Source organism: Centrocercus urophasianus, unplaced genomic scaffold (genome assembly GCF_019232065.1).
Source record: "Centrocercus urophasianus isolate 14NV4802_14NV808 unplaced genomic scaffold, USGS_Curo_1.0 seq_12, whole genome shotgun sequence".
NCBI classification, from domain to species: Eukaryota; Metazoa; Chordata; class Aves; order Galliformes; family Phasianidae; genus Centrocercus; species Centrocercus urophasianus.
Window position 1 is genome coordinate 64,119,079 of NW_024884364.1, and position 12,061 is coordinate 64,131,139.

The window sequence follows — 12,061 nt, forward strand, 5'->3', positions numbered from 1 at the left end:
ATAAATGTCAATGGGTGCAATTTTTTATGCATAAGGGAATTCAGTGACACACCTTTTCTTCTTACCCATGTCAGACACCCTCTGCTGCCATGTGTCATACAGAAACAAAATGTAATGGAGTGTTGTTGAGAAGATTCAATCTCTACTATCATATCACCAACATCCTACTTCTTGGGCCAACTTAATAACGTAGGAGATGTTACTTTTGGAGCATCTTTCATATATTAGTAAGATCTGGCAGCACAACATAATGCAATCAAGTGAGATGAGAGTTACAGGAGAAACAGCCTCGCATTTTCCCATCTTTTAGGATGCTTGTTTAGCAGTGGGTTGTGTATTTGGGAAACAAAGTTTCATTTGGACACCATTTTTCTGCTTCATGAATGATTAAGCACATAATGATTTATTCAGTATTTTATCATTAATGGTCCTCCCTACCCAGGAAAATTCATAACTTAATTTGCAGCCCAGGCAATTTTATTATACAGTTCATGAATTGATTCTGTTTGAATGAGGATTAAAGTGCAAGCAGATGAAGAATTAGTAAATATATATTTTAAAGAATTAGGTGTCTAACACTAGCTCCAGAAACTGCAGTAAAGATCAAGATAGCATAATATGATTAAACTACATAAGAGATTCTTTATTTTCCTAGATATTTATGTTAAAAAATAAAAAAAAAGAAAAAAAATTTCAAAAAAAAACAGAAAAATATCTGTTCTCTGTAAATAAATTTAGCTTCTAAAAATACTGGGAAGAAAGAATTTTTATTAGCAAAAATACCTTTATATATATATACATATATATATATATTTGTGAATGATTTGGAAACTGCTTTGTGGTTAGTGAAATAATAAAAAACTCTAATAAACTAATAAAATGTCATGATATCTTTTATTAAAAAACAGCAAATAAAAATCAACAGAAGAAAATAAATTATATGTTGAGGATATCTCTAGAAACAAACTAGGAACAAAAGTAGGCGTGAAAGGTTTAGATTTTTTAGCTAACAAAGAATTTAATCAGTTTCCTTAACTGCATGAAGTGTGTAAGGTGTAACTAGTGGAAAGCAAGTTTGCTGCAATTTTAACACCATCACTAAAAACAATGAATCAAACTCACCCATGCCACTGACAGATTGTATTGACTTCTGCAAATGTCTACAGGGAATAGAGTGCCATGTAATATTACAGAATGAGCAATCTCCCTTGATCTATGATTGTTAACATTCTTCTCAACAAACCCTATGTCAGCCTTTTGGGTTTAGTTAACCTTAAAATTGTTGCACTTTTTGTAAATGTTCGCAGTATGGTGAACATTCTTTCTATACTTGAAGAATATGCATGTTTCTTTCTTTTTCTTTTCTTCATTTTTTGTTCATACATTTACAATCTACTCATTTGGAATGTTGCCTTTTGTTAACATCTTTTTGTACAACTCTAGAGCACAGAAATAGCTCATTAATATCCCTTGAAAATGTCTGTATAATTAAATCTACACTTAAGAAATAAATAAATTTGCAGCATTTAAAGATAATAATAAGTGAAATTGATAATAGTTTTCATTTTGATAGTTTGAGTTATACTTATGATTGTCCAGAGTTTCTGCTGGGAGAGGCAGAAAATATTAATGCTCAATAGAGGCAGTTATTCTCAGTCATTTATTGTTAGAAGAAGTAGAGGAGGTCACATGTTGAGAACATGTTGCACTCTCTTGGTGGATATCAATTTAAAAAAAAGTTTCTTCAAACAGGTGATAGCTAAATGATTTCTTAGAACACGCACATTTTCATAATGAATATTTCTATTTTTAGGCCAAAATTGAAGTTTTAGGTCTAGATTGAAGAATTCTGAAAGTGAAAGAATTCTACGGATAAAACTTTTTAATTGAGCTTTCAAAATAATCTCTTTTACAAAGTATTTTGTTTTGAAAGATGTAAGATTTCACTTTATACTTCAGTTTCTTTTATCAAATCCCATTTCCATATTTGAAATATATTTAAATTTGGACCTGGGCTTATTGAAGAAAATCTTACAAAAAAAACTGTAATTTAAAAATGTTACTGCTTAAAGAATCTCTGCCAGTAATTTAAGCCATGAAGTATAAGAGTTGCTTTCTTGAACAATGTGCTTCTCTCTGTTGATCTTAAAAGGGTCATAATTCTCCCTCTATATCAGGAAACTAAAATTTGGAGTTTGCTGCAACAACTGAGGTTTTGACAAATGCAATCATAAACTATGAGTGCAGAATTTTGAGGATATAGTTTCAATAACTATTAACAAAGAAGAATTGATTAAGATTGTATTAACTTACTCAGTCCGTGGACTTTACTCAGAGAATGACAATATTTATAAAATAGTTTGTGCTAATATGAAGAATCTTTTATGTTCTAGAGGGTTTTGTGTTAGTTCTTAAATAAAACTATAAAACAAAGCATAATTATTCTGTCTTTCCCAAACTGTGAATAAGATACCCTACGTTACATAAAAGTTACCCTTAAGGCTGTATCTAAATTCATTTTAAAGCATAAAGAGAATCCATTTTTCTGAATGTGAAATTAATAGAGAACATCTGTTTTCCCACTACTATATGGTAACATGCTGGCTGAACATGATCTTGAATCAAAAACATGCAAATTTTTTTTTAATTTACACAAGTAATCTCTAGGGCTGAATGTAGCCAAGTGATTATTGTGTCTTTTTCTTTATGTATACAATCCAATACCCCAGTTTAAGTTTTGCTTGTGGAAATGAAGAAATTATATGTTTTGCCTTGAAAAATGTAAAATCTATTGAAGAGTCTAAAATCATATAATTCAACATACAGCAGCACTGGGGACGTTAAGAGTTCTCTTTTAATTATTCTTTACATTATGTTCATTTTAGAGGCAGAGTTATTCCGGCATAATAAAGTCCAAATAGTCCAAGCTGTTACACCTATGAGAAGCTGTGTCTACACTGAAAAATTATCCTCCAGGAAACAGACGTGTCTTAGCGCTTCCCAGAAAAAAAAAAAAAAAAAAGTGTATTATTGTATCTGCAAATATTTCTTGATTTTTGAAAGATGATTTTGTGTAAGTAGACATATTTTGACTTTCTGTCAAAAGAATTTCTGGCTATTTAACAAGCCAGAATAATTAATACTCCATAGATCTCCATAGTCCTAAAGGTACTGCTAAGAGTTGTAGAGAAAAAATAAATCAGACAGGATAGATTGCTTGAAATCTCCTTCTATGTAAAACGGTCACCTTTTCTTCAACCTTCTCCACTGGTTTTTCAATAATTATGAAAAATTCTAAAAAAGCAAAGATAAATTCTTTACAAGGTTTATCTCCTGAGGAGAACATGACAATGTTTCAATGGGTTAAAGAACCAGAAAAGAGCATTTTTCCTTGAGCACATCCATATCCTGCAACACAGACTGGACAAAATTTCAGTATGGAGAACTCTATATGTGAAAAAGTAACCAAGTTCAATTGTTTAGATATAGCCTTAAATAGAAGGAATGCTATTTGAAACAGCAATTTGACATAGGCTAGAAGAGGCATTAATACACAGGAAAACCGTTTGCAAACAAACTGCAGATAATTAAAGAACCATGTAAACAGATTAAAATCAAAATCAGACACATTTCTTTACCTTCAACATAATTAATGGAACATCTTTAATTGCATGCATCTGTACCTGCTGTAGATTATATCATATCCATTAAATGTGAAGACTCCAAGTGGCTTCTTTGACCAAACCAAAACTCCAGTGTTCAACATGTAAACTGTAAGTTCATACTAGTCTAACTAGATATGCACTGCTGGTTGATGTGCACAGTGGATGATACAATAATGGTGAATTAGAAGGATCTTTTCATCCAGAACAGATTCTGGATGAAGAACTATCTCAGATGTGTCTCAGAAGTGTCGGCAGTACCTGGACAGGCTGGAGAGCTGGGCAGTAAGAAACTGGATGAGGTTCAACAAAAGCAAGTGTAGAGTCTTACACCTAGGGAGGAATAATTGCATGTGCTGATAGAGGCTGGGGGATGACCTTCTGGAGAGGAGCTCTGCTCTGCTCTGGAGAGGACCTGGGTGTCCTGGTGGATGACAGGTTGGCCATGAGCCAGCAGTGTACCCTTGTGGCCAAAAAGGCCAATGGCATTCTGGGGTGTATTAAAGAGAGCGTGGCCAGCAGGTCGAGGGAGGTGATCCTCCTTCTCTAGTCTGCCCTGGTGAGGCCTCATCTGGAGTACTGCGTCCAGTTCTGGGCTCCCCAGTACAAAAAAGACAGGGATCTCTTGGAAAGAGTCCAGCGGAGGGCCATAAAGATGGTGAAGGGCCTGGAGCATCTCTCCTATGAGGAAAGGCTGAGTGAACTGGGTCTGTTCAGCCTTGAGAAAAGACGACTGAGAGGAGATCTAATCCAGGTTTATAAATATCTGAGGTGTGGGGGCCATAGTGGTGAGGCCAGTTTCTTTTCAGTGGTACATGGAGACAGGACAAGGGGAAACGGACATAAGCTGCAGCATAGGAAGTTCTGCACAAATGTGCGCAAGAACTTCTTTACAGTGAGGTGACAGAGCACTGGAACAGGCTGCCCAGGGAGGTGGTGGAGTCTCCTTCTCTGGAGATGTTCAAGACCTGCCTGGATGCCTACCTGTGTGACCTGGTGTAGGGAACCTGCTTTGGCAGGGGGTTGGACTCAATGATCTGTGGAGGTCCCTTCCAACCCCTACAATTCTGTGATTCTGTGATTCTGTGATCTTCTTACACACATTCTGTAATTACTTGAAAGGAGTTTACAGCAAGGTGTTGGTCTCTTTTATCAGATGATGGAATACATGACATGAGGAAACAACATCAAATTGTGCCAGGAGAGGTTAAGGTTACACATCATTAAGAATTTCTTAATAGAAAGAGGAGTTTACCACTGAAACATGCTGCCCAGGGAATGCTGCAATCTCTGGAGATATTTAAGAGATGTATTTGTGTAGTACTTAGGGACATGGTTTAGTGGTGAATTTAATTGTATTAGATAGTTGAACTTGATGGTCTTAAGCTATTTTTCCAATTTAAATGATTCTGTGATTATAAAACTTTTCTTCTATCTTTTATATTTCTTATGTAATATGAAATGGGTCACATTTCTCAAGAATCCATTATTTAACTTGTCTGTTAAGGGAAGCCTAGAATGACATGTTTATATATTAGTGTCTATACTGATGAGGGAAATGTGGTTTAGGATGCTGTCTGGAAGCACTCATCATTAAACTTTTGCTGGTGTTCACCCAAGATACTTTTCTTCCTATTAAAGAAGAAAATAATTTATTTGTCTAGTATTAGAGTTTTGATCAGTATTAATTTGCTGAAAATTAAATGGTTAAATCTAATTTATATCTTCTCAGGTTTGTTGTAGTATCAAATCAGTGTCACCTGATTTTTAAGGAATAAATTATTTACTTTGCTTTTCTTTAGTGATTAGATGTTACACACAGATCAAACTTTCTGTTGCTATATTTTTAAGTTTCAAAGCATATCAAATTTTCATCTGTTTTCATTTTCACTTGAGGATTTCCTTATACTTAGTAAGGATAATACTTTGTTAGGATAATGTTTCATATTAATTACATGAGCTGCAAATTCTGGAGATGTTTTTTCCTTCAGTGGTATTTTTCTGTACAAGTCAGTTTGTAGACTCATATGCAAAATTCTTCAGTTGCTTTCATCGTTTTTTCTTGATACTTTAATGGTTTCTCTATTCCAATATCCACCTGTGCACAATATTCTTTCATGTCTCCTTTTTTCTTTTTCCTCTATTGCACATCTCAAACAAAACAACCTGATTCTCACCTGATTTTAAATAATTGTCTATTGACAGATTATAATCATACCTTACATATAGTTTCAACAAATGAACTGAATACACTCTGTACCTTCAAGTTCACTCATTCTATTATACCATAAATTTCAGTCACTAGGCATCACACATACAAAAAATCCTCTAATGCCTTTACTTGGTCTGAATTCCATTTTCACTTCAGTTCAAAAAGACTTCAGACAGGCCTTTCTTCTTCAGCGTCTTCACTGATTTATAGTTTCACTGCTTCAGCTGATGAGCAAAATCATACTTTGTGATTCTTCATATATTAAAAATCAATGGATGTCCCCGGATACCCAGAAGAACTTGAAATAATAAGCAAACAATTTCTATATGGTTATTCTCCCATCCATGGAATATTCAATTGAATATTTCTCTGCTATGATTACAAAAATAACAAGCTTTCCCAAAACTATAGAAATCAAAATATTTTCCATTAACGATTTATTTTATAAGCATATCAGTCACATGGAGTGGTTGATCATTCCCAACTTTATTTTTTCCCTACACATAAAATGTTCACCAAAGCGGAACAGATACTTAGGCCCTAAGATATTTTCATTTCTCCCGTTTTGTTTCTCTAACAAAATAGTAAGTTATTTAACAAGGAAAATTATTAGTGAAATTAATGTGTAAACATTGTTATAGGCAACTTTGGGCTAAAAAGAACAGGCAGTTTTCCAAGTTTGCTCTTTAGAGTTCCTCTAAAGAGGAGTCTGTGTTGTGCAAATACACAAGTACAGAGGAGGGAAGATCTTATACTTTATCTTCCTAAGTTCAGTTCAGTCGATTGTTGGCTCTAATCATTGTATATCATTTAACTAAAATAAATGTGAGGAAAAAAATAAATTCTACTGTAAAAATGAAAAAGGTGGAATTTGCAGATTAGGCAGAAATAATTTATTTAACTGTCAGAGAATCTTATCAGGTTAAGACTGACTACAAGAAAAGTATGTTCTGTTGTCATTGCCATTGTCCTTGTCCTTGTAGCTCTGGATATTTTTCATGATCCTGAATGGCTTTTCCTTAACACTGTACAAAATAACAATGTGTTTATGTAAATACTTCTCAGATACGGTAAAAGGTTTTAATTTTATTCATGACCTCAACAGGTGACTGTCCCATAAATATTACTGAATTGGTATCAGTTTTCTTTTTCTTTTCCTGCTGTGACATTATTTTTCAAAAACTTTTTATAAAAGCGTTTTTATAAATAAATATAGAGTGGTTGCTTTCAGTGCTTTCAAGTGCTCTGCTGTTTATATTATCCTTCAACATTATATGAAGATATCCTTGATTTCTGTTGTTTCTCTGAGTCTCTCATGTTTTAACTCACTTAGAAGCCAAGGACTAATGTTTTTGCTCTGGACCTGAGTATAGAGCGCAAGTGCCTTTCAGCAACTTCTTTGTAGTGTCTCGCATACTGGCTGTGCCCAGACCTCTGAAAATCACACATCAGATGTGTTTCCTATGACTGTAAGAAATGTCCATAAATTGGAAGTCTATTATTTCTTCAAAAAAGAAAGCAAGAAAAGAGCCAGAGAGAAAGAGATGGATACTGATCATCCACTTTTTAATGGTTTGCTGGCTCTTCAGCTCTCCCTTTGAACTGCTGCAAATTCCTAAATCTGACAGAGAGGTGAATTAGCTCTGAGCAACATGGGTGTGAGCCAGTTGGTGTCATTTGCTCTTGATATTTTACTTGTTACAACAGAAGTTATTCTTTGCAATATTGATATTGCTTATATTGTCAGCAGTCTTTCTTTCTTAACAGAACATCCTTTCAGACAATGATGATGAAAGAATAAAAGGATGAATCTGCAAAACTACAGGGAACTGGACTATTTTATACAAATTGTAAGCAAAGTTGTGTAAGATACTATTACCATTCACAGTGTATTTTCAGCCTTGATTTAGAAAGGCCCTCAGGTGCACATTTAACTTTCATCCATCCGAAGTCAATTTATTTACATGTGTTTAATGTCTGTGACTGTTATTTGGCTAAGTATTTTTTCAGTGCATCTGAAAGAGGAATGCTGGGAACAAAGAGCATTATCTAGAGAAAGACTATCAGCTGTATCTGTCTCAAACCTGCAACAGCAGCACAGTACAGCAATGCATTTCTTGATGGCACACTGTGTCTTATAGAGGTTGCTGCTTGGAGAGCTAATGGCCTTTCCTCTCCCAGAGGCTATCTTATCTGCCTGAGTGAGATCTCCCAGATCAACTCATGTTGTGGCAAACTTACATTCCCAATCACATACTGCAAAGATCGGCTCCACATAAGGAGCTTGATGTAACAAGACTATTTTCTCATCATGCTTCATGGAGATCATGTCATCAGACATGATATGCTGCAGACACTCTGTCCCCATCAATAAATCCCTTTTCCAGTGTTTGATTTTAGTGTTTCTCCAACCTGTTCGCTTACTTTTTGCATCCAGTGTTTAAACCACTCTGTTAAGTTTTAAGATCTGTACTTTACCACATCTTTCCACTAGCCCAATTGTGAAGTATCATGCTTCACAGTATTTCTTCATTTTTATAGATACATAACATGCTCTTACTACGTAGGCTGCTAAGAAAATAATGCCTCCTATTTTTTTTCCCATGGAAACTACAACAGAAATAAAGAGCACAATAATACAAATTGATAGAGCAAATTTTCACTTACAGAACACGATTTTTCAACATCAACTATGCATTCACCACCACAAACCATCCATTTTTTGCCAGCACTAAACGATGATATGATTCTATGTACACGAGCCTGCAAGCTCTCTGCATGACCATCCAGAATGTGGCTTGTATTTCATGTCGCTGTTGTCATCACTGAAATGCCTCACTGTGCTCACATTCACTGTTTGTTCTCCATAAATGTTCAACAAGCATCAATCAGTGTCAATTCCTGCCAACTCAATGACACACCTTTTCTTCATCCACACTTCCATGTCAGACACCATTCCGTCATACTGCCCCTCTCCTGCCATCTGTTGCATGGCAAGAAAATGTAATGGAATAATGGTGGGAAGTTTCATCCTTTACTGCCATACCACCAACATCTGCCTCTGATATCATGGACCAGCATAATAAAATAGGAGGCATTTCTTTTGGAGCAACCCTCATAATAACAAGGTGAAATTACATCTGGTGAATATTTGGTAATGACGTTGGTAAGGGATTAACTGCAACTGTAATTTTCACTGGAGACTTGTTGATGTAGGAATGGGTCCTGTTATTTCACACTGCTCTGAATGCCTTTGCTGAAGAATTAAAGCATACCCTTCTTTCCCACCCTATTGTGTTATTGCTGTGAGCTGGGTAAGGACATTTACTGTGATACATGGAGATTATTGCTCTAGAAAGCTACAAAAGAGCATTTCATCACAGAAAACAAAGATGTTTGTAGAAGTAACAGTGAAATTAGATAACCTCCTAATCTATTTAACAGAGGGCCCACAGTTCCTTTTCAAGGCAGGCAAAAGAACACTTACTGAACCCAGAAAATGAATCTACCTCTACAGAATTGAGATAACCAAAAAAGGAGAAAGAAATCAGTGCAAAACTGTTAGCACCTGCCAACTCTTATTAAGAGATTAGCGTGCTTAAAAAGACAGAGAGCCGCTCAATATTTCCTTTTAAGTTTCTCTTGGCTGATTTCTCATGTGTTCTGTGAACTGCAGTGAAACAAACAGGTCATATTTCAGCTCCTCTGTGCTGCAAAAGCACTTTTTGTCACAAATAGCAAGTAGCTGCACTTCAGGCTCTATAAGCCTTCTTTGAGAAATCTCTCTGTACCCGAATGATTGACGTGTAAGAAAGTGAGTTAAGGCATAAGCATGGGCAAGAAATGTATATTTGCTCAGATGAGAAAATGTGAGTGGGTTTCTCTGTACTCAGATGTAGAATGATTTAGGAGCTGTTCTGGGTTACTCTGCAATATCCTAGAATTTCAGCAGCTTTTAATAACGGGAAGCAGAGTTTAGAAATGTACATATTGTGCAACAGTGATGGAAGCAGCACAATTAATAATGCAGATCTGAGGGCATGCACTTGCGCAGAAAATGTAGTTGAAAAGGTGCAGTGAAAACAGAAGAACTCCACAGAGATAGGAAAAAAAGAAAAAAGAGGAAAAAAAAGGTAAATGTTTGGAAGGATTCTAAGAACATCTAAGAGTACTGGGACTTGAAGGAATTCAGTGAGGACAAATTAAGAAACCCATGTGAAAATAAGTTTGGTATATATGGTGTATATAACAGATTAGCTTTGGTCTGTCATTCTTCAGTTCCTTTTCTATAATTTGAAGCTGCCCTACAAAAAGAGTTTGAATTCTCAGCCTTCTCTCTGATTTTTTTGTGGCTGAGATAAGCCAAAACACAGACCACTTTAGGAGAAAAAGAACACGTGACCTTCTTCAGAGCAGGGAGAACATAGGGAACAAAGCAAAACAGGTAGTGGCTGAATAGGTTTTCTGAATGCATTTACAGAAAGGTCCCTTTGTGGAGCCTGAGAAATGATTTGAATATATTGCAAAATGAGAATACTATGTATTCCTTACAGGAGTGTAAAATCTCCTCTGTAATAATGAGAAACATCCTCTTGAATCCAGATCTATTTAATGAGACAATATTGACAAGCACCTTGATGCATGATGAAATTCCATGTTTGGATAATGGCCAGAACACAATATGGTCCTAAAATCAGCACAGTAATATTTTATTTTATTTTATTTCCTATTTTATTCATTGGTCTCACTTCTTATTTAAACCGAGCTCATATTTTACCACAAGAATAATTTCCAGGTAATCATGAAGTTAACATACATTATTGATCTAAGCTGCAAAAGACTTCAAAGTCTTTCTCTAAATTTGCTTTAATTCACCTTGTATTCATTTTAATTAATTGCATTTTGTGCCCTGAGCACTTTTCTCTTTAATTAGAATACAATATAATAAGTTTCTACTTTAAAATCTTGCTTTATATCATATATGCTTATTCATGGTTAAGTTTTCGTGAGCAGACGTGGAGCAGTTCAGCCACTGTGAATGAAGCAGAAATCCACCCCTGCACGGCATGTATATGTATTGCTTTAATAGATTAATACACATGTTGACCTTTCACTCTCTACTACTGGTTAAATATTTGTCAAACATTTTCGTCTCTCCCTGTGAGTAACAAGACTTACCCAATGTTGACAGTGCTGTTAAGAACTGTGAATTCAGAACTGTAAAGTACCTATAGTACTGCAAATTATTAAGTTGATGCAGTTATCTTTAATATATTTGATGGAATTCTGCTTTAAATTAAGAACACGATACAACTCATAATTAGTTAGTATCAAAGTTTTTGTTTTTGAATGTCTTTTGCTGCTACTGGTTTCTCTGCTCTTTAGAAATTTTCCCAACTTGAAAATTTTCCTTTCATCTTTCCTATAGAAACAGAGGAGGAGCACCTTTTGGGAAAGACCATGTAAGTCTATAATATCTCAAGGAAGTTTTCACAACTTTTACCAAAATTTGCAAAATACACTGTTTTACTTAAAATATGAAATTATACTGATGCAAGATTAATCAAGTTCCCCAAATAGATAGAAATCTCTTTTGTTTAGAAGAAGTTTATTTCTATGTCACAGAAGAATTTGTTCAATTTCTTTAAATTTTCTTTCCATCCCCTTATATGAATTTAGGCTTTTTTTTTTTTTTTTTTTTTTTTTTTTTTTTTTTTTTTTTTTTAAATCCATTAAACGTATAAGGAAGAAATACTATAATCTTTACTCATTTCTGCAAAACCTGATAGATCAGACTATACTCATCAAGACTCTAATATATGCTAACCAATATACAAGAAAGCATCAATAGAGAGTGAAATTGTCTCTGAGGTTTAATGGGTCTTATAGCTCCCCATCTATGTGGAGATCATTTAGAAGACAGAAGCAGGCTCTTCACAGTGAGAAAACAATAGACATAGCTTTAAACAAAGGAGGTTCCAAAATGTAAGAAGAACCATGAGGCCTGTCAGACAGGAGAACAGACAGGCTGCACAGAGATGTTGTGCAAGATCCAACCATAATGCAAAACGTTATCCAAAGATTCTCTTCCATGGTTCTCTATGGCATGATTTTTAGCATCACCCAATGATATATCCTTCAGTGACTATTTCTTCAATTAAAACAACTTTTAGTTCAATAACCACCT